Consider the following 20171-nt stretch of genomic DNA (forward strand, 5'->3'; position numbering starts at 1 on the left):
TAAATAAAAATAATCTTACTTAATCGTTTAATTTCATATCTAAATTGTTTTCAATTCTCATTGCATCAAAATTTTAGCCTTACTTTAGAAGTATTTGCGTACGTACTTTCATCTTCGTTAGCCAGTTCACACGACACAAACCCGTTGCATATTAATTTACAGTGAATATTAATTAAAAACAACTTTATAGTAAATAATCAAGACTGGTTCGGTCCGATCGAATTAATATCTCGGTTGTCTATTGCAACTCGGTTGGGGGTTAAAGCGTATTTAAATGTTGCAACACAATGTTGCCATGAAAACGCGGTAAAGAGAAATGGCGGGAATTTTGACATAATGTTGTCAGTGTCAGCAATCTCTTTCCCGCACACTTTCCCGGTTGTGTTTTATTGAAGTAGTATCACAGTATTACAATAGTGGTAGTATCGTAGTATTGTATTATCTGTGATTGTAGTAAATGTTTTATATGTATAACTAATGAAGATAATAAACAAACATTCATAAAACCACTTCGTAACTGCCTTCTAATACCTTGTATGAAATATTTTCATCTATCATTTTAAGTGAAATACTTTATTAAAAGAATTGTTTCATTTTAGAATAAACTATCAATGGATAAACCATTATGTACCTACGTTATAATATGAAGTTTTAAACATGTTCTACCTGTAGTGAGATGCAAATATAAATGAATCCATTTCAATAACTGGATAATAATGTCCTTATTATTAAGATGTTTACACTAAAGACATGTAAAATTTTGATTATCATGTTTCATATGCCTGCTCTATGCCTTAGATTTAAATTGAATATTTTTTTGTAAATATCTTTGTAAATTTAATGTTCATGGATGAAGCCAATTTTTTTATGTTTCCAGAAGAACACGGTGATTTGTTTTTATTATGCAGTTTAGCAGATAGTCAAGGTAAGATAGTAGAAAGATAATCTCTACATTGAAATGTTACAGTATTATTGTATTAGTCATATCAGACAATGTTTTAATTTGGTAGAACAATAAATATAGAGCCGCACATTTTTCAGATTATGTGGTCAGTGTCTCTGTCTATTGAATTTGTGCCAATTTTTTGGACACGAATGATATTACTATCAGAGGTGGGCAACTAAATAGAAAGAAAGAAAGAAGAAAGAAATCATTTATTAGGTACACCACATTGACACATAAAAACATAAAAACAAAATTAAAAAAAAAAAACAAAGAACAGAACACAAAACAGAGAAAATAATTTAAATGACACGTAAAAAATAAGGAGGAATGAGAAAAAATAATTAAATCAAAACACTATAAAAAATTGGTGTGGCGACCTAAATGGTGAGGCCCTCAGCATATGTCATGCCAACCTGGTCGGCATAACGCTGGTTTTCAGTGCCCCCCACAAGACAACAAGGCAGAAGCCCAAAGTGTCCCCTAACCGTGACTATTGCTAATAATACCTACCTATACAGAACAAACAATAAATCCTCTACAGAATATTCATTTACATTATGGAGCATTTAAAAATAAAAACATTATAATAATATAAATAAAAATAAAGAGATATATATATATATAAATAATATTTGAAAATACATATAAAATAACTTAAAAAATAAATAAGTATATAAATAAATTTATATTAGCCCTATATACAACGCAACTAGGCTTGTTTTACGAATTCGTTTATCAAGTGTGCTTTATATTTATATCTGAAAGCATTTTTTGACACTGACTCACGTATCGGCGGCGGAAGATTGTTCCAGCACTTCGTTGCGTTGTATACAAAACTACCTCTAAAAGCAGTTGTATGGAACTTTGGCATAAGTAGCTTGTACGTGGACCCTCTTGTTAAGTACGAGCCTTTTCTGTCACTCATCCACCTAAGCTTACAGTAAAGGTATTTAGGCATCTGGGATGTTACCACTTCAAAAAGCATGACAGCGAAGTGAAGGCGTCTGCGTCGTTCCATGTTGAGCGTTTTTGCTTTGATCAGATATGGCGTAACGTGATCTCTCGAAGGTATGTCCCAACAGAAACGAGCGCAGGCGTTCTGAACGCGCTGTATTGCAGTCTTAGTTTTTTTAAGCAATCTTGTACCGTACATCGTGTCCGCGAAATTGAATTTCGAGAGTATAAGTGCCTCGCATAGCCTTGAACGCAAGGGTGCGGTAATGTAGGATTTTATACGATACAACAGCTTTAATCTATAGAAACAGTTTGAAATGGTGTTATGAATGTGTTTCTCGAACCTCAAATTTTCATCGAACACGATCCCAAGATTACGAGCTTCCCTAACGCGTTCAATCAACTGCCCCTCTACACTGATAAGCGGATTATATTTCGCCACTTTTTCAACCAAAATAGGTGTTCCTAATAACATAAATTTGGTCTTCGTAGGATTAATAACCAGAGAGTTTTTCTCCGACCATTTTGAAATACGCTGAAGATCTGAATTTAATTCGGCAATAGCTTCAACAGTTCGAGATGGATTAAAAGATATATATAATTGTATATCATCTGCGTATGAATGGTACCGGCAATATCTTATTTCGCGCGTAATATCCGTACTATACAAAATGAAAAGTAGGGGACCCAGGATGGAGCCTTGCGGAACTCCTCTGGTCACGCTACTTTGCCTGGAATATGCAATTGAACCATCTTCCTTGCGGATGACTACAGTTTGAGTACGTTTATTGAGATAACTACTGAACCAGCTTATTGTTTCCTTACTAAACCCATAGTACGACATCTTGGATAGAAGAAGCGGAACATTAATGGTGTCAAAAGCTCTAGTGTAATCAAGGAATACAACAGCAGTACTCATGCCCGTGTCTTGCGCCTTCAGGATGTTATCTACAACTTCAGTTAGTGCAGAGGCAACACCACGTCCCTTCCTGAACCCCGACTGCAAATCGGATAATACTCCATTTTGCTCTAAGAACTGGGTTAACTGATTGTGTACTATCCTCTCTATCACTTTCGAAAGACACGGAAGTACACTAATCGGCCTCAGATCTTTTGAGGTCAATGGATTGTCATTCTTAGGTATTGGATGTACCAGTGCACTTTGCCAAAGTTCAGGAAACTGATGCGTACGGAAGGACGTGTTTATGATATGCGTGATGACTGGCAGGATTTTGGAGGAAGTAAGTTTTAACATATCTAAGGAAATAAATATAATCGAATGTGCATGAAATAAAATTTAATTATAAAAATATTGTTTGAATATAGTAACAGTTTGTTTAAAAGTAAATCTTTTCGTTTACGTTATTTCAGAAATTAAATAACCATCTTAAAAAGAATGAATAACACAATTTTTTCTAAATCGGCATTATAATAGTATTTTTATTGGCTTTATTGGCAGCTCTAAATATATCCAATCTTTCCAAAAATCTATTCAATTTAAAAGAATATGTTTAATAGTCCATTCAATAATTCTGACATAATAATATAGTAGATACCTGCTCAGATACATAAATCTATATCAGAACTAAGAGAAAGACGGGGAAAATTGCTAGTATTTTTTTTTTACGTTTATAACCAATTTAAAAAGCATTATTTTCTCTACCGAGGATTGACAACCCCCGCACAAAGCGCTTTAACTCGTAGGTAATACGCTTTTATGTGAATAATAAACTAGTAATAATCTGGTCATAAACGCGTAGATTGACTGTAAAGTTGTTTGTGTGTGCACACTTACGAATATGTTTTGTTTATATCGCACACGCTATGAGATAATATTATTATGTGTGCTTTGTGTAGACTAAAGTTTGTGTGGCATTTTATAGTCCGTTTTCTTATGGGAAAAGGTATACATTTTTGAGTAAAGCAATGCCATTTGGTACGAATGTTGTACTCGTCCACCTAAGCCCAAATCACCTGGTAGCCAGTGTTTACTCCCCGGCAGAAGGGAGGGAGGGGGGGTTATAGAACAGAGCGCCCGGCGCTCGGAAAAAAAATTCTGGCGGATTCATTTGGCCCTTTGAGTCGAGTTTGGTGTCGTTATCAGGTAACTAGATGATGCCCGATTCATTCCCCATACCAGTTTTTTAGGGTTCCGTAGCAAAATATGTCACAATCTTTAAAATAATAAACTTTTGGCAGTGGCAAAATCCAAACAAACCAGTATATTTTTATATTTTTGTATCAAACTTGGTTTATAAAAAAATACTGTCTGTAAGGTCATTTCATGCAGATTATAAAAATATTAACATGTAACATATATCTTACCATTTTCAATGTGAAATAAATTATAGAAAGTACAGGTACGTTCGTCAGCGCAGCGTAGGGGACGGCTAATAGACCCGAAAAATAAGCAATAACATAAAACAAAAACCAGTCAAGTGCGAGTCTGACTCGCCCATCGAGTGTTTCGTACTTATTTGTCCTATAACATGTTATCTTGTCTGGTAGGACCTGGTTAACTGATACACACACACTTTCGTCTTTATAATATTAGTGTGATTTTTAATCATCTTTAAATTATAAACGAAGTCAGGTAACATTGTTAAAATAAAGATATATAATAATAGAACGTTTTTGTATTAATAATAATGACATCCACCTCCACAATTACATAATTCGGTACATTTGAGCTGGCGTATAAAACACTTCAATCTGGAATTGCAAGATTTCACGCACCGACATCTTATCAATTCAAAGCTTCTCTTTTCTTTGTATTTCAGATGGGCAAGGAACATTTTGATTATTTTAGGTCTCTAAATATTTACAGCCTGTAAAACTGCCCTTAAGGTGTGTTGTTTAAGGGCAGCTTCTGTGGGAGGCAAATTTTCGATTTGCCTGTCCGTTTTTGTTAAAATTTGTTTGCGACCCTCATTTACTGTCACAGCGGGGTACAATGTGAAAAACAAACATGTACTTATAATAATTATAAAAAAATATAAGTTCTGGATAAGAGTATCCTTAAAATACCGTGACCGTCCTTACCTATCATGCATTGTAATCACAAACTTTTCAATTTCACTGTCTGCATATTTGCCACTGAAAAGTGCTTCAAATCCTCGTGTGACATTCGGATATGCCTTCCATACCTCAAATGCAGGTGTACCTATAGTTCTTTTAGACCTTCTAGCTTTGGAACACACGATATAGTAGTAGTAGCCAAAATAACGTTAAGAACAGTCGACAGATATGACTAGTACAGAATATCATGTATTCCAAGCTAGAAGGTCTAAAAGAACTATAGGTACACCTGCATTTGAGGTATGGAAGGCATATCCGAATGTCACACGAGGATTTGAAGCACTTTACAGTGGCAAATATGCAGACAGTGAAATTGAAAAGTTTGTGATTACAATGCATGATAGGTAAGGACGGTCACGGTATTTTAAGGATACTCTTATCCAGAACTTATATTTTTTTTATAATTATTATAAGTACATGTTTGTTTTTCACATTGTACCCCGCTGTGACAGTAAATGAGGGTCGCAAACAAATTTTTAACAAAAACGGACATGCAAATCGAAAATTTGCCTCCCACAGAAGCTGCCCTTTAACAACACACCTTAAGGGCAGTTTTACAGGCTGTAAATATTTAGGGACCTAAAATAATCAAAATGTTCCTTGCCCATCTGAAATACAAAGAAAAGAGAAGCTTTGAATTGATAAGATGTCAGTGCGTGAAATCTTGCAATTCCAGATTGAAGTGTTTTATATGCCAGCTCAAATGTACCGAATTATGTAATTGTGGAGGTGGTTGTCATTATTATTAATACAAAAACGTTCTATTATTATATATCTTTATTTTTAACAATGTTACCTGACTTCGTTTATAAGTTAAAGATGATTAAAAATCACACTAATATTATAAAGACGAAAGTGTGTGTGTATCAGTTAACCAGGTCCTACCAGACAAGATAACATGGTACCTATAGGACAAATAAGTACGAAACACTCGATGGGCGAGTCAGACTCGCACTTGACTGGTTTTTGTTTTATGTTATTGCTTATTTTTCGGGTCTATTAGCCGTCCCCTACGCTGCGCTGACGAACGTTCCTGTACTTTCTATAATTTATTTCACATTGAAAATGGTAAGATATATGTTACATATTAATGTTTTTATAATCTGCATGAAATGACCTTTCAGACAGTATTTTTTTATAAACCAAGTTTGATACAAAAATATAAAAATATACTGGTTTGTTTGGATTTTGCCACTGCCAAAAGTTTATTATTTTAAAGATTGTGACATATTTTGCTACGGAACCCTAAAAAACTGGTATGGGGAATGAATCGGGCATCATCTAGTTACCTGATAACGACACCAAACTCGACTCAAAGGGCCAAATGAATCCGCCAGAATTTTTTTTCCGAGCGCCGGGCGCTCTGTTCTATAACCCCCCCTCCCTCCCTTCTGCCGGGGAGTAGACACTGGCTACCAGGCGATTTGGGCTTAGGTGGACGAGTACAACATTCGTACCAAATGGCATTGCTTTACTCAAAAATGTATACCTTTCCATACAAGCATGCCCATAAGAAAACGGACTATTATATTATGTTATAGTTTTAATGGGTTTAAACTTTAAATAATAAGGAATTTTTCAAATTCATTGTTAAAGAAAATTAATTTAAATTTGTAGTTTATTCTTCTGCTAATATTCGTGCAAGATTACCTATAAACTTAAATCATAGACCAAGCGTTTAACATAAAAATTGTAGTACTGATTGGAATAATATTTTCTAATTGTAAAGAGTAGTTGTTCTCTAGTGCCGGTTGAAAGCAGACGTGTTAGCAAATTTGCATAAAAATATTCATAATTTTTAAAAATAGTGACAACCTAAAGTGATCCTTATTAGAACATCCTTCAATACAAATTATATCAACACTTAAATTACTTGAGACCCTGTGCTTCTACTGTACCAGTGCTGCTGACCGCGTACGCGCACCCCGCGCACCTTCCGCGGAACAAGAGCAGTTGCTATTTTTTACCTTTTTACACCCGTGCGGAGAGTTTGCGCTGTGACGTACTAGCGTACATCATGAGTCTGCAGAGAACGCCGCCTCGTAACATCTCAATATGTGGGAGCGAAACGACTAGTGGATCGGAACCTAATCTATCTACCTTCATCGAAAAAAGTGAATATCATACAAATGTTTGCTTTAGAAAACGAAAAGAGCGGTCAGATGAAATCGATTACAAAAAGGATTTCGCGAGCCTGCGCTCGGATATGATGAAATTCTTAGATGATTTTGGTAAAACACAAAATGAAAATTTTAAATTTGTACGTGATGAAATATCGGCAATTAAAAACGAAATTGTAACTGTCAAATCTTCTACTGAAAATCTTACAAAACAGTTCGAATTAATTACATCGAAAATTAAAACTATCGAATCTAACAATGCGTCTAACCAAGAAAAAATTAACTGTCTTGAAAGGGAAATAACTCAATTAAAAACTAAAAAAATCACCGAAACTTCTACACAGCCCGTAATTCAAGAAGAATCCGTAATTCTTGAACTTAAAGACAGATATAATCGCGAAAAAAACCTGATAATTACTGGAATAACGGAAAAGATTGACAGAAATCCTGACTCACGACGTATATATGATAATGAAGAAACTCTAAAGCTCATAACATCGTTATTCAAGGACTGCCCGAAACCGATAAATTGTTTTAGAGTGGGAAAATATATCCCAAATAAAAGTAGACCTATCAAAGTATGTTTTAATGATACAAATACACCGAAAATCCTTCTTCGGAACAAAGATCACGTTCCCGCTGGTATACGTATCTACTCGGATCAAACTCCTGCACAAAAACGTTTCTTACAATCACTAAAAGTTGAATTAAACCGTCGCACAGAAAATGGCGAAACTGACCTCACTATAAAATATATTAAAGGTAAACCTACAATTGTCGTTAACCAAAAAAACTAAATAGAAATTCATTACCAAACGAAAACTACACCAGCAAAATTAATCATCTATTAATAAAAAAATACGAAGATATTCCACTACACACCTCCTCATTGAGATTTTTTTATGCAAATTTACGCAGTATTCGAAAAGCTGGAAAATTGGATGAAATAAAATGCATAATAAAATCAATAGCAATGACCACACATTTACTTATTTTCACCGAGACCTGGATTACGTCGGAAACCGATGCTAAACTGTATGAACTACCAAACTACACGCATATTTATAACTATAGACCAAATTGTAGAGGAGGGGGTGTTTCAATATATATTCATAACAGTATACCATACGAAATAACAGAAGAATTATATAAAGACGGGAACCACTACCTATGGATATATATACAAAAACTATCGCTAAACATCGGAGCCATTTACAAACCTGGAGACACAAATATAAAAGATTTTTTGGAGGTATATTCTCCACAACTCGAGAGCAGAAAAAGATCAATAGTACTCGGGGATTTTAATATAGACTTGCTTACCACAGACACAAACTCCACAAAATATCTACATGAAATTAATGAAAATGGATACGAGATTATAAATAAAATTAACAAACAATACTGTACTCGAGAAACCAGCACTTCTAAAACCATTCTGGACCATATATGTACAAATATAAACAATCACGTATTTAACATATCCTTAATAGAATCAAGCTTATCAGATCATAAACAAATCTACCTGGAAATAGGATCCCTAACGCCACCCAAACCCAAGAAGATTCAATATAAGGCCCTAGACTATGAAAACTTATTCAAGAGTGCGTCATCAGCTACCTATTGTAATGAAGACAATGACTATTGCTACCTCGAGAATTTTATAATAGAACAAATAAATAGTAACAAAAAAGACAAAACAAAATTTATGAATTTACCACAAAAAGATTGGATAAACCGTGAAATAATAGAATCAATAAATCTACGAAATCACTTATGGCAACAAACAAAATCTCAACCAAATGACTATAACCTACAAGAAAAATTTATCAAGCAGCGTGAAAATACTAAAGAACTTATAAAGATGAAAAAAGAGACCTACTATATCAATTTATTCCAAAAGACCTCAAACCAACCGAAGAAAATGTGGGAATTAATAAATAATTTAGCTTTAAATAAAATAAAAGAAACAAGTGCTCCTCCAAAGCTGTTATCGGGTTCCAATTTAATTACGGATGGCGATTCTATATGTGAGTTATTTAATTCTTATTTTTCCGCAATAGGCGCAGAATTAGCAAACAAAATACCTAGCATGTACCACACGAACACTGACACTACACTTTATTATACACAACTTTCATACGAGAACAAACTAAACGAACTAAAACCTTGCACATCACTTGAAGTAATAAAAATAATCGATAACTTAAATAGTAATACTAGTACTGGTCTAGACGGCATAAGCACTAAAGCCATCAAATGCTTAAAAAGCTGTATTGCTGATCGCTTAACGCATTGCATCAATAAATGTTTAACTTTTGGGGTGTTTCCGGACTCTCTAAAAGTGGCTAGGGTCAGTCCAATTTTCAAATCTGGGAGTAGAACTGATCCAAGTAACTATAGGCCGGTGTCAGTTCTGCCCGTTATTTCAAAAATATTTGAAAGAATATTGCACAATCGTCTCAATGAATACTTAATCGACAACAGAATATTAATTGATCAACAATATGGTTTCCGTACAAAATCAAGTACTCTTACAGCTACCGTAGATTTAATAACGAAAATTAAAACTCAAATAGACCAAAAGAATTTCGGATTAGGTATTTTCATTGACCTAAAAAAAGCTTTTGACACCGTCAGCCACGAAAAGCTTCTTCGAAAGTTAAAAAGCCTAGGTGTGACCGGTAACGCCCACAAAATGTTTACATCATTCTTAGAAAATAGAAGACAAGTTGTCAAAATTGATAAGTACACTAGCTCAGTTCAAAACTTATCATATGGCTGTCCTCAAGGGTCAATTTTAAGTCCTTTGCTCTTTTTGATTTACATAAACGACATCGATAAAATTGGACTTACAGGATACTTGTCATTATATGCAGACGACACGTGTCTCTTTTACTTTGATAAATCCTTACATAACATTATATCATTAGCTCAAAAAGATTTAGACTTACTTTCTACATGGCTTAAATTCAATTTACTCACAATAAATATTAAAAAAACTTCATTCATGATATTTGCAGCGAAAAATAAACCTCTTCCAAATTCTACCCCAATTATTACCATAGATAACGAAATCATACAGCATTCGAACTGTGAAAAATACCTTGGACTCTGGCTAGACGATAAACTCACATGGACAGTACATATAAATCATATCAAAAATAAACTTACATCATTACTAAAATCACTCCATCGAGTAACACATTGTATTCCGAAAAAAGAACGTTTAATGATTTATAACTCCTTAGTTAAGACACATCTAGACTACTTAATTGAGATATGGGGATCAGCTTCCAAAACAAATTTAGATACACTACAAAGATCTCAGAACAAAATTATAAAAACGCTTTTTAATTACCCGTACCTAACTCCCACAAAAACACTCTATTCATCAACAAAACTACTTAAACTCTCACAAATCTACGCATATTCCACATGCATCCTTATAAAAAAAATAACAACAAACGCAACAAAATCAAACTTACAGCTACATAAAAAATCAACAAAGTATAACCTGAGAAGCCAAAATAATTTTCAACCTATCTCGACTCGAACTAACTACGGGAAAAAAACCATACTCTTTGAAGGAGCACAAATGTTTAATAAATTGCCAAACAAGTTAAAAAATTGTAAAAGTCTAAATGTATTTAAAAAATTACTTAAAAATCACATTTACTGTAATTTAGAATAGTACAGTAGAATTTATGCTTATTTTGTATAATTATTGCATGATAACTAAAACTAGAGAACTAAGTTAATTTAATTTAAGATAGCATGTAACTCATTTTAAGTGAACAAATTGTTCTTATGAGTAATAAAGTCTTTAAACCTAAACCTAAACCTAATTAGAATTTATACTACGATTAGAAGCTATAATTTGATACAACTCAAAAATGCATGTTGTATTTGCCTGTGATCTACATCTTGCTATGCATGCTAATTTATGTCACATACTCAAAATATATTATGTATAAATGATATAATAAGATGTAAATCTGTTGGAAAATCAAATAAATAAATGGAATATTTCTGCATCTGTTTGTTAAAAATAATCTTTATAATTTTGCAAAAATACTTCACAAATTAGCATTGGACATTAACGCAGCTGAACATTTAATTTTTAAAATATCGACTAGGCCTTTAAGCTAAACGTAGTTCCTGTAGAGCTCGACACATAACTTTTCACTCCATCAACGCTTAGAAAAAAGACAAGTTGCTGTAAAGTTAGAAGTATTTAAAAATAAACTATGCATACAAAAATCAATAATGCAGTTTCATGATACGATTACACATTCCAAATCACTTAACGCCATCGTCGATTGCTTCAAAAATATCTCATCTATATTAAGAGTGTCAGTCACTGTGTCCTTGTTCTGCCGCACTTAACTAATTATAAAACATCACTCACTCAAATGACCAATAAGAACTCACTATTGATTCTAAATCGATCGGCTTTGTCTCTGGATCACATACAAACATTTCATAAAGCTACGTTACGCAAAATGTTGCCGCCAAAAAGAATTCTAGAAGGATTTCAAACGAGGCAAAGAATTATGGACATACAGCCATGTCACCTGTCATTTTTTTTATTTCTGAAATTCCAATTCGGGATATAACATTATCATTGAAATTATGCTTTAAAAATCTAATTACAATATATATTTTATGCACATAACTTTTTTAACAAGGATATTTCTTTAATAAATGAACACATATTCCCGTATTCTTGCAGTTAGTCTATAGTCTATACCACTATCTTATATTTTGACATGAGTAAACGCGGGAAGACATATTCAAATACGAGGCTGTAAATTTAGTTAGACGGTTCACAAAACGCAGACTAGAGACAATATTATTACAAGATAACATTATCTCTCTTGTAATCATATTAAAATATTATTATATTGTCCGGCTGTTGCATGAGCGGTATTCATAACAATAGTAAACAATTAAATCAATGTTGCTATAATACTGTTTTATTACAATAACTTTATAACGTTTAATTCTTAAATAAGGTCTGTGTCTGAAATAAGTTGTATATTGGTAAGAAGATTAAAAGATTTGTTATTCTACGTTTTTTGAATCATAATATTTAAAATGAATTCAGAATAAGCTCCAGCATGATAAACTACCACGAAAAAAAACTCACGTAATGTTGTAGTAATTAATATTGTAAAGGATTACTTGCACCAAATAACTACGAAATCACTTAACAATACACACGAATTTGACCGTTTAATTAACTAAAAATATTAAAATCCTTCACCCTTAAAACAATCTGAATAAACGCTACATCCCACATTTCCTGTTTAAAAAAAGGTTCAAATAAATAAATCGAACAAAACATAAATTATCATAAAATTTAGATACCTCTCCGAGTTATTTGTAACCCAGGAACATAAGGATACTATTCAATAACTATAAAAAGTAATAGTTAATCCCTAGAGATGAAACAATGTGGGAGAAGTCTGCAAACGTTTTGCGCTATTAATAAACCTTATTTAACAAAGCATAAGGTTGGTTTTAGTGTAAATAACTGTAAAAGGAGTAATTGAAGTCTAGAAGTTTTTATGGCAAGGGCATTGACATAAGTAATGGGAAATAATTATAGGGGAATACACGTACATGTATTTTTGTCTATTCCTCGCATGTTTTTTTCAAACTATAGTCGACTTGAAATAAAAAAAAAGTATTGTACAGTACAGTGCATGGAACATCGTACCCACTCCAATAGTTGATAAGACACGGTAAGGACACGGTTTTTTCGAGTAATTTGCACATTTTTCAGCGATACTCCGCACCTCTACATCTTCACGATTAGGTATCTTTATGCATTTCTAAATTAATACAATGTGTTTTTTTGTTCGTTTATCGTAAAAAATTGGGTTCTATCATCGATGAGAAGGATATACACTATACAGACAGTCACTAGGAAGTAAATTTGCATAATGGCACATTGGCAAAACTGCAAAAAATCTGATTTACAGAAACTTCCTTAATTCTCAGTGAAGTCAGACTCATCACCTTAAAGTACATATATATTCTGCTTATGGGTGGTACATGTCATCCCAAAAAATGTCATGAGACACAATCTTAAATTCACGAATACCACATACCAATAAAAGTTATATTCAAAAACAATTTATCTATTGTTTTGAAGCTTAATAAATTCTACCAACAACTATGTGTTTGATCATCCGACGCGGCGTCTTCTATTTAAATACCGCCTGATTGGTGGCCTATTAATTATTTTATTAATGACTGTTTTATGATATAAATTAGACACCCATTCTTTATAATGACAAATATTAGATTCTTGTTTTATTCACATCGATAGAACAAAAGATTACACGTTTCCCGAAGGTTAGCAAGCTTTTATGTGACCATCGTAATATGTTGGTTCTTAGTTTATGTATCTTCTTATCTTATATATAAAAATGAATCGCAAAATGTGTTGGTAAGCGCATAACTCGAGAACGGCTGAACCGATTTCGATAATTATTTTTTTATTATATTCCTTGAAGTACGAGGATGGTTCTTATGTAGAGAAAACGTAAATATTATGTACCACGGGCGAAGCCGGGGCGGACCGCTAGTCTTTATATATAAAAATGAATCGCAAAATATGTTGGTAAGCGCATAACTCGAGAACGGCTGAACCGATTTCGATAATTCTTTTTTTATTATATTCCTTTAAGTACGAGGATGGTTTTTATGTAGAGAAAACGTAAATATGTACCACGGGCGAAGCCGGGGCGGACCGCTAGTTGGGAATATAATTTACTTCGAGAAAGCGAAGGTTTTTACAAAGATATCGAAAAAAAGAAATCCAGTTATTCTAACTAGTTCAACTTTAGTTGTCGCTGAATGGCTGGATATTTTAATATAATTTGACCCCATGTGACGTAATTTTCTGCATTTTTTTATCTTTCCTAAGTACATGATATTATGCTTATGAAGTGTATATGAGTCCATTTGCACTATTTTTATAGGCAGGTGCGTCTAATTGTCTAGCGACTAGCAGTATTTTTTTATTTTTATGTTCTCAGCATTTTTATAAATGATCTCTCTTCAATTGTTTATATTCTACAACCACATTTAATTTTATGCATCTGTTTTTTTCATCTAGAACAGACTTGATAAATACTATTCCGACTCGAGTCTCGACCCTGTACCAAAATCCTAGAAAACGATGATTGGTCAACAAAAGGCGCCGCCAAATTAATACCCACCTAATGAGTGAGTCATATTCTTCGTTATAACGAGGTGCTATTAAAAATCAATTATATCGATAATTAAAGCTTTCCTGCCCACTCAGCACTGTGTACACTTTCCTACTACAAGGTGTATAGCACCTGAGCTAAACAAACGAAAGTACAGTCGTGGTAGAAAGTAAATTTATCTTTTCTAATGAAATTAATGACATACAATTTTGGTCTAGATTTCTTCAGTTAGAACTGAATGCTTCTTGTGCTAACGGTTTCGTTGCGCAAATTTATCAAATTAAAAATAACATAACAAACAACATAAAATGTTATACTTTCTAATGATCGTAGAGTTAATTACAGTCTCCTTAATATGGTACATTACTATGCTTAGATTAGTAGTAGTAATTTTTATAACAGTCCCCTGATAATAATATAAAAAAATTATAATGCCAATACAATATACACAGAGAAATAAGCGGGTAATCTATCCGTCACTTTAGCACCTGTTCACAATGTTATCACTGAATTATTCCTGTCTAAATGTGCGGTTTACGCAGAAGCAACGAGCCACAAAACGAATTTGTTTGCGAAAACAAATTTATGATATGACAGATGGACAAATTGCTTATTATGTATTGAATTATTGTGGTTTTAGACATCATTATTTCATTCGTTATTTATAAGTGCCTCTTTGATGTTCTTTTTTGTTTGATAAAATAATATGTTACGTTGAATAGAATATCTTTAAATATGTTTGCACTGTAACATATTTAAATAACCTATTTTATTATTACAGTACTTCTTGGGATATTTTCTTATCTTTATTATATTGTATTTATTTTAGTAGATATTTTTATTAACCATCGTATGATGTGATTTAAAATAATTATAAACAAAAATTGATAATTTTAATATCTCAAAATATATTGTTTTTATATTCAATCGTGATATTGTAAATATATTTGAATGCTTTTGTTGCCTAAAGTAACTGCCCTATTCATAATTTTTACGAGACATTGAACTTTTAAGCTATGCCAGCCATGCTATGCTATGCTAGTCTGAATCCATATTTTTAAAATTTGCCCTTCTTAATTGGCTTTTTTGATGCAATCAATAATCATAATGTGAAAAAAATTTTCAAGACATGAGAGGCCATCGTAGGATGACCGCTAAGTATATGTAGTTCCATACAAGTCAATAAATGCGTTAAAAACAACCGTCTTCAAACTTGCACTTGCAACATTTACAAATTCAGACAAAAATGCTCATAAAATAAAAACTACTGGGCCTATCCGAATAAAAATTTTATGGGACCAATTCGACACCATCCCGCATCGAACAAAAAAAGAATCACGTAAATCGGTTCAGAAACCTCGGAGTAATCGGTGTACATACATAAAAAAAAAAAAAAAAAAAAACATACCGGCCGAATTGATAACCTCCTCCTTTTTTTGAAGTCGGTTAAAAATGACTTCGAACTCGAAGGGCATTATGATTTTCATGCGGACTGCTAAGTGAGTCAGCGCTTGATGAACTTATAAAATAATTGGTTGATAAATAATAACCAATTACGCTACAAAATAAGTAATAAATGTGCATTCAATTAACAATAATCCTTAACAACTATTAGCAACTATATAAGACACACAGTATTTACATATTTAACATAATATTTAACATTTAAAGATTTCCAAACAAAGCTGAAGTGCAAGGAAAAACAAAGCACTTATCTACGCGACTGTAAAGAAAGTTTCCAAAGTTGTTTACAAACCAAAACCGCTTAATGATAGCGGTAGCACTCGACACTATTTGGTTTTTACTGGTTTTAAACACGGTTAAACGCGTTTTACATATGTAAAACTGGAAAATAATGATATACTCATTTGCAAAGAGCATTACTAATAATTAGAAAAAGAATAATAGCAAAAATCATACTTTATAATAACGTACCTTCTTATTGATCCGCTTAAACTATTGAGTTACAATACATTATTTTTAGGGTTCCGTACCTCAAAAGGAAAAAACGGAACCCTTATAGGATCACTTTGTTGTCCGTCTGTCCGTCCGTCCGTCCGTCCGTCTGTCAAGACCCTTTTTCTCAGGAACGCGTGGAGGTATGAAGCTGAAATTGATATCAATTACTCAGGTCTACTGTCCCTTGAAGCTGTGAAAAAATCAAACTTCTAAGCCAACGCAATCAAAAGATACAGCCGTTTATGCCGCAAATTTTCGACACTTGCAAGGGAATCAAAACCTACAGGGTGCTTCCCGTGAACTCAGAATCTTGAAATTTGGTACGAAGCAACGTCTTATAGCATAGATAAAGGAAAAATTACGAAAACCATAAATTTTTAGTTACATCACATAATATATTTTTTTTAATAATCTTAAACTTACTACCACGGAACCCTCGGTGCGCGAGTCCGACTCGCACTTGGCCGGTTTTTTTTAAGTGTGTATATAAATTTTGTTATTGTTAGCTCTTTATCAGAATAAGAATATCCGAAAATATGACTTTATAAGCATTGTAACCATATAATATCTGTAACAATACACAATTCTTGCCCGCCATTTGCAGCAAAATGTATCAAATAATTCCACAAATGAATGACTCTATAAAGTTTGTCACCAAGAGATATGAACATGACTAGCAACAAGCGTGACCTGAGTATTATAAGACAAACGTATCTACCGTTAGACAATCAATTTAAATACGTACACACACTAATAACTATTAAATATTTGAACACAAACTATGCGTACTAAATACAAAATCCCTTACAAGAGAAACCTTATATAATTTTAATGTATTAAAACCAAGTTAAAGTGACTGAAAGCCAAAGGATCATGGGAAGGGCTTTTAAGAAGTGAAAAGCGCATAACACAGTGTGACAGTGGTATGAAATCATGCGATGAATTTATACTGAAAGAATAGTATCTTAAGGAAACCAGGGACACAACAGTATCGTATAGTGATAGCAGAGCTTACTACGACAAAGTTTGATAGACACTTCTACCAGTTAAGTTAATTCCTCATAGAGAGGAGCAGCTTATTTTCTCACAATTACTGTTCCACATTCCATTTTAATGTTTTCGTAATCAAACTACTTTTGCAGGATTCTTATAATTTGGCTTCTTCTTCTCTTAATTAATGGCTCCAAATAAGTAGGGACTCCGCCAATGTCCAGTATATATGGGAGAGACTGGACTCAAATTGCAGTTAGTTAGATTTTTTAGGTTGTGACATTTAATATTTGGAACTGATTAAAAGCATGCCGTTAATACATCATGTCATCATCATCATGGTGCTTCCTAGATTTAAATCTTTCTGAAAAATCTTTATAATGTAGAGCAACATTATATTCACTAAGTCTTATTATCTAATTTACATAATGGTATGATGTTTCATTACCATATAAATTCATGTATTCTGAATAATTATGATATAGATAAATTCATTGGTATATATTGCTAGCTAAGATTACATATTATTACTTTGTAGGAACAGTTTATGACGTCATATTGACTATTAATCGCAAATACACTTTCAATATATGCACGCATATAATTAAAGTAGTTGGAACCAAATATGCAAAGAATTATATAATGATAATTAATTTTGCATTCTGATTATGTTTCAATTTGCATGTCATCAATGTAGTTTAGACCTTTGCAAGTGTATTGGAAGTCCCGAAGGCTTAGGTTAAATTCGATTGCTAATTGCTTATTTTGAATGTATTACTACTCTACATTATAATTATTAATAAGATGTCAGTTTTCTTCGAAGAAATGATTTCATGGTGTATTTACAATCTACACATAAAAATGATTAAGTACCTACCGTTTCATTGAAATTTTTGGACTTTCGTCAAAGATTAATGCTCAAAGTCAAAGATAGGTTTGATAATTTGCAGAGAAAGAAAGAATAAAGATAATATAATAGAAGGACCAAATGTTTCCACTTGTTTTCCCATAATATGGTAATTGCCTTTCACCACACAAAATTCCATTCCCAAATTCGCCCCTTCATAACAATTATTAAATAACTTACTTTCTTATATTATATTCGATACTAAAATTACTGTCGTGAATGCTATAATTGGTCACTTCTTCATCAACTATGTTCTAACCATCGCCTAGCAGTTCATCGAAATTGAATAGGTCTTTTAAATAAATTGTAGAGTCAACTGCAAAAGCATAAGCCAGACATAAGCCTCCGCGAGTCAACTTCTATCAAGATACCACTATATTATATTCTATTGGACTCATTAGGGACAAACGCAGACATTTAGTGTCCAACATATCTAGATTAGACTGGAAAGCTCATTATAACATGGATATATTGTGTATTAGAATAATAAACATTTAATTTTATGTGTTCAATGTTGAAATAACAACCAAAAACACTTTAGTGATTGTAGATATTATAAATAAATGTTAAATCAGCTTGCATTGTAATGGTACATGTCATTTATAAAATTAATAATGTCCAAAAGGGACATGAAACCTTTCTTAGGTATAATTTATTTTCTTGGCAATCATACTTTGGGAAATAACTTCAATACGGATTTACAATTATTTTTTTTGTGCTTGTTTTCGAACTTACAGAATTTTACAAATTCGAGCCATGGCATGGTACGGAGTGTGCTAAAGATCTTTTAGTTAATTATTTTTTATTTAAATTTTGATCTTGGAGTTATTATTGCTACCAAGAGTTGTGTAGAGACAAAATTTGATCTTCTGCATTTTTTTTAAACATTTGTACTTTCCACGTGTTAAAGCGCGCACACACGGTGAAGATACTATAATATTTTATCTTAAGATACTGTAATAATCTACAATAATTAAATCTACAATAATCGGGCAATGAAATTATAGCAAGCGCTCTATTAATAAATAATAATTTTTTGCTTGAATTTATTTCAAATTTAATTCAATTAAATTTTATAATACCTAATAGTTGTGAAACTGATTGTGTTTTAGAGAAATTTTTGGATGTTTTTGACGACAAATGCCATTTGAGAAATTGGGGCTACCTCTTCGAATAACACTTGCATGTAACTATAACAGCCAATTAGGAAAGTTGTTAACACAACCTATTGATTTGCCTTATTAAATCTAGCCCTTACCTGTGTCGACGGACAGGATATGCTAAATGTCATCGCAATGATATCAAACCACACTAAACTAACTATAGTGCACCCCTTTTACATTTACCAAACACAGCACAACACAGGCCACACCAGAACTGCACTTAAAAAAAAAGAAATGTCAAACGTTTCTGAATTCGAAATCGCGCTGACGCTAGGCGGGAAAATATGGCGGACGGCAAACGGGCGCGCGCGCTGCGACCAATCTTCAAACTGAGCTACTGCCGCGAGACAGCAATAAAACGAATGTTTCTTTTTTTTCATTTATTTTGAAACTAAAAGAAAAATCTGTGAAGTGAGATTGACGCTGCACCTTTAGCACGTTCTCCGGCTCGCAGACCACCGCGCTTCTTAATTTGCGCGCGTCAATTTTGACAAGTTAAGCTGATTCGGCGCGAAATTCGCGTGCTCCCAAGTCCTACTTTAGAATTAAAATTGACAGCGGTCTACTTCGAGGAGATTTGTGTTTTGATATCTCTGTTTTAATTTTATATTTTAATGCATCCAACTATGCGGGTGGCATGGATATTGTTTCTAAACTTTATAATTATCAAGTTTCAAGGAATAAAAGCTAATAATAATGTAGAGTTTTTTTTAATTATTTATTATTTAAGCCTCTTAAAGACACCACCTGTATACATTTATAAATTTTATACATATACTTACATAACTGCGAATATATTATTTCCAATTAATTACACACATACAGATA

General features: G+C 32.8%; 1 protein-coding gene and 1 long non-coding RNA gene across 2 annotated transcripts in view; both read right to left on the reverse strand.

The window, feature by feature from the left end:
• LOC149900362 (uncharacterized) overlaps positions 1-19653 on the reverse strand; it is a 177013-nt gene extending 157360 nt beyond the window's left edge. Inside the window, exon 1 of the mRNA XM_090113295.1 lies at positions 19439-19653. The gene's annotated coding sequence lies outside the window, so the exon portion shown is untranslated. The remainder of the gene's footprint in view (positions 1-19438) is intronic.
• Positions 1-20171, reverse strand: part of LOC149900358 (uncharacterized) — a 258744-nt gene that overhangs the window by 215480 nt on the left and 23093 nt on the right. The window lies entirely within an intron of this gene.

The sequence above is a fragment of the Colias eurytheme genome, chromosome 19, assembly GCF_061535395.1.
Source record: "Colias eurytheme isolate Ceu_HAF_F1 chromosome 19, ilColEury1 Martin Lab GWU primary, whole genome shotgun sequence".
Lineage (NCBI taxonomy): Eukaryota > Metazoa > Arthropoda > Insecta > Lepidoptera > Pieridae > Colias > Colias eurytheme.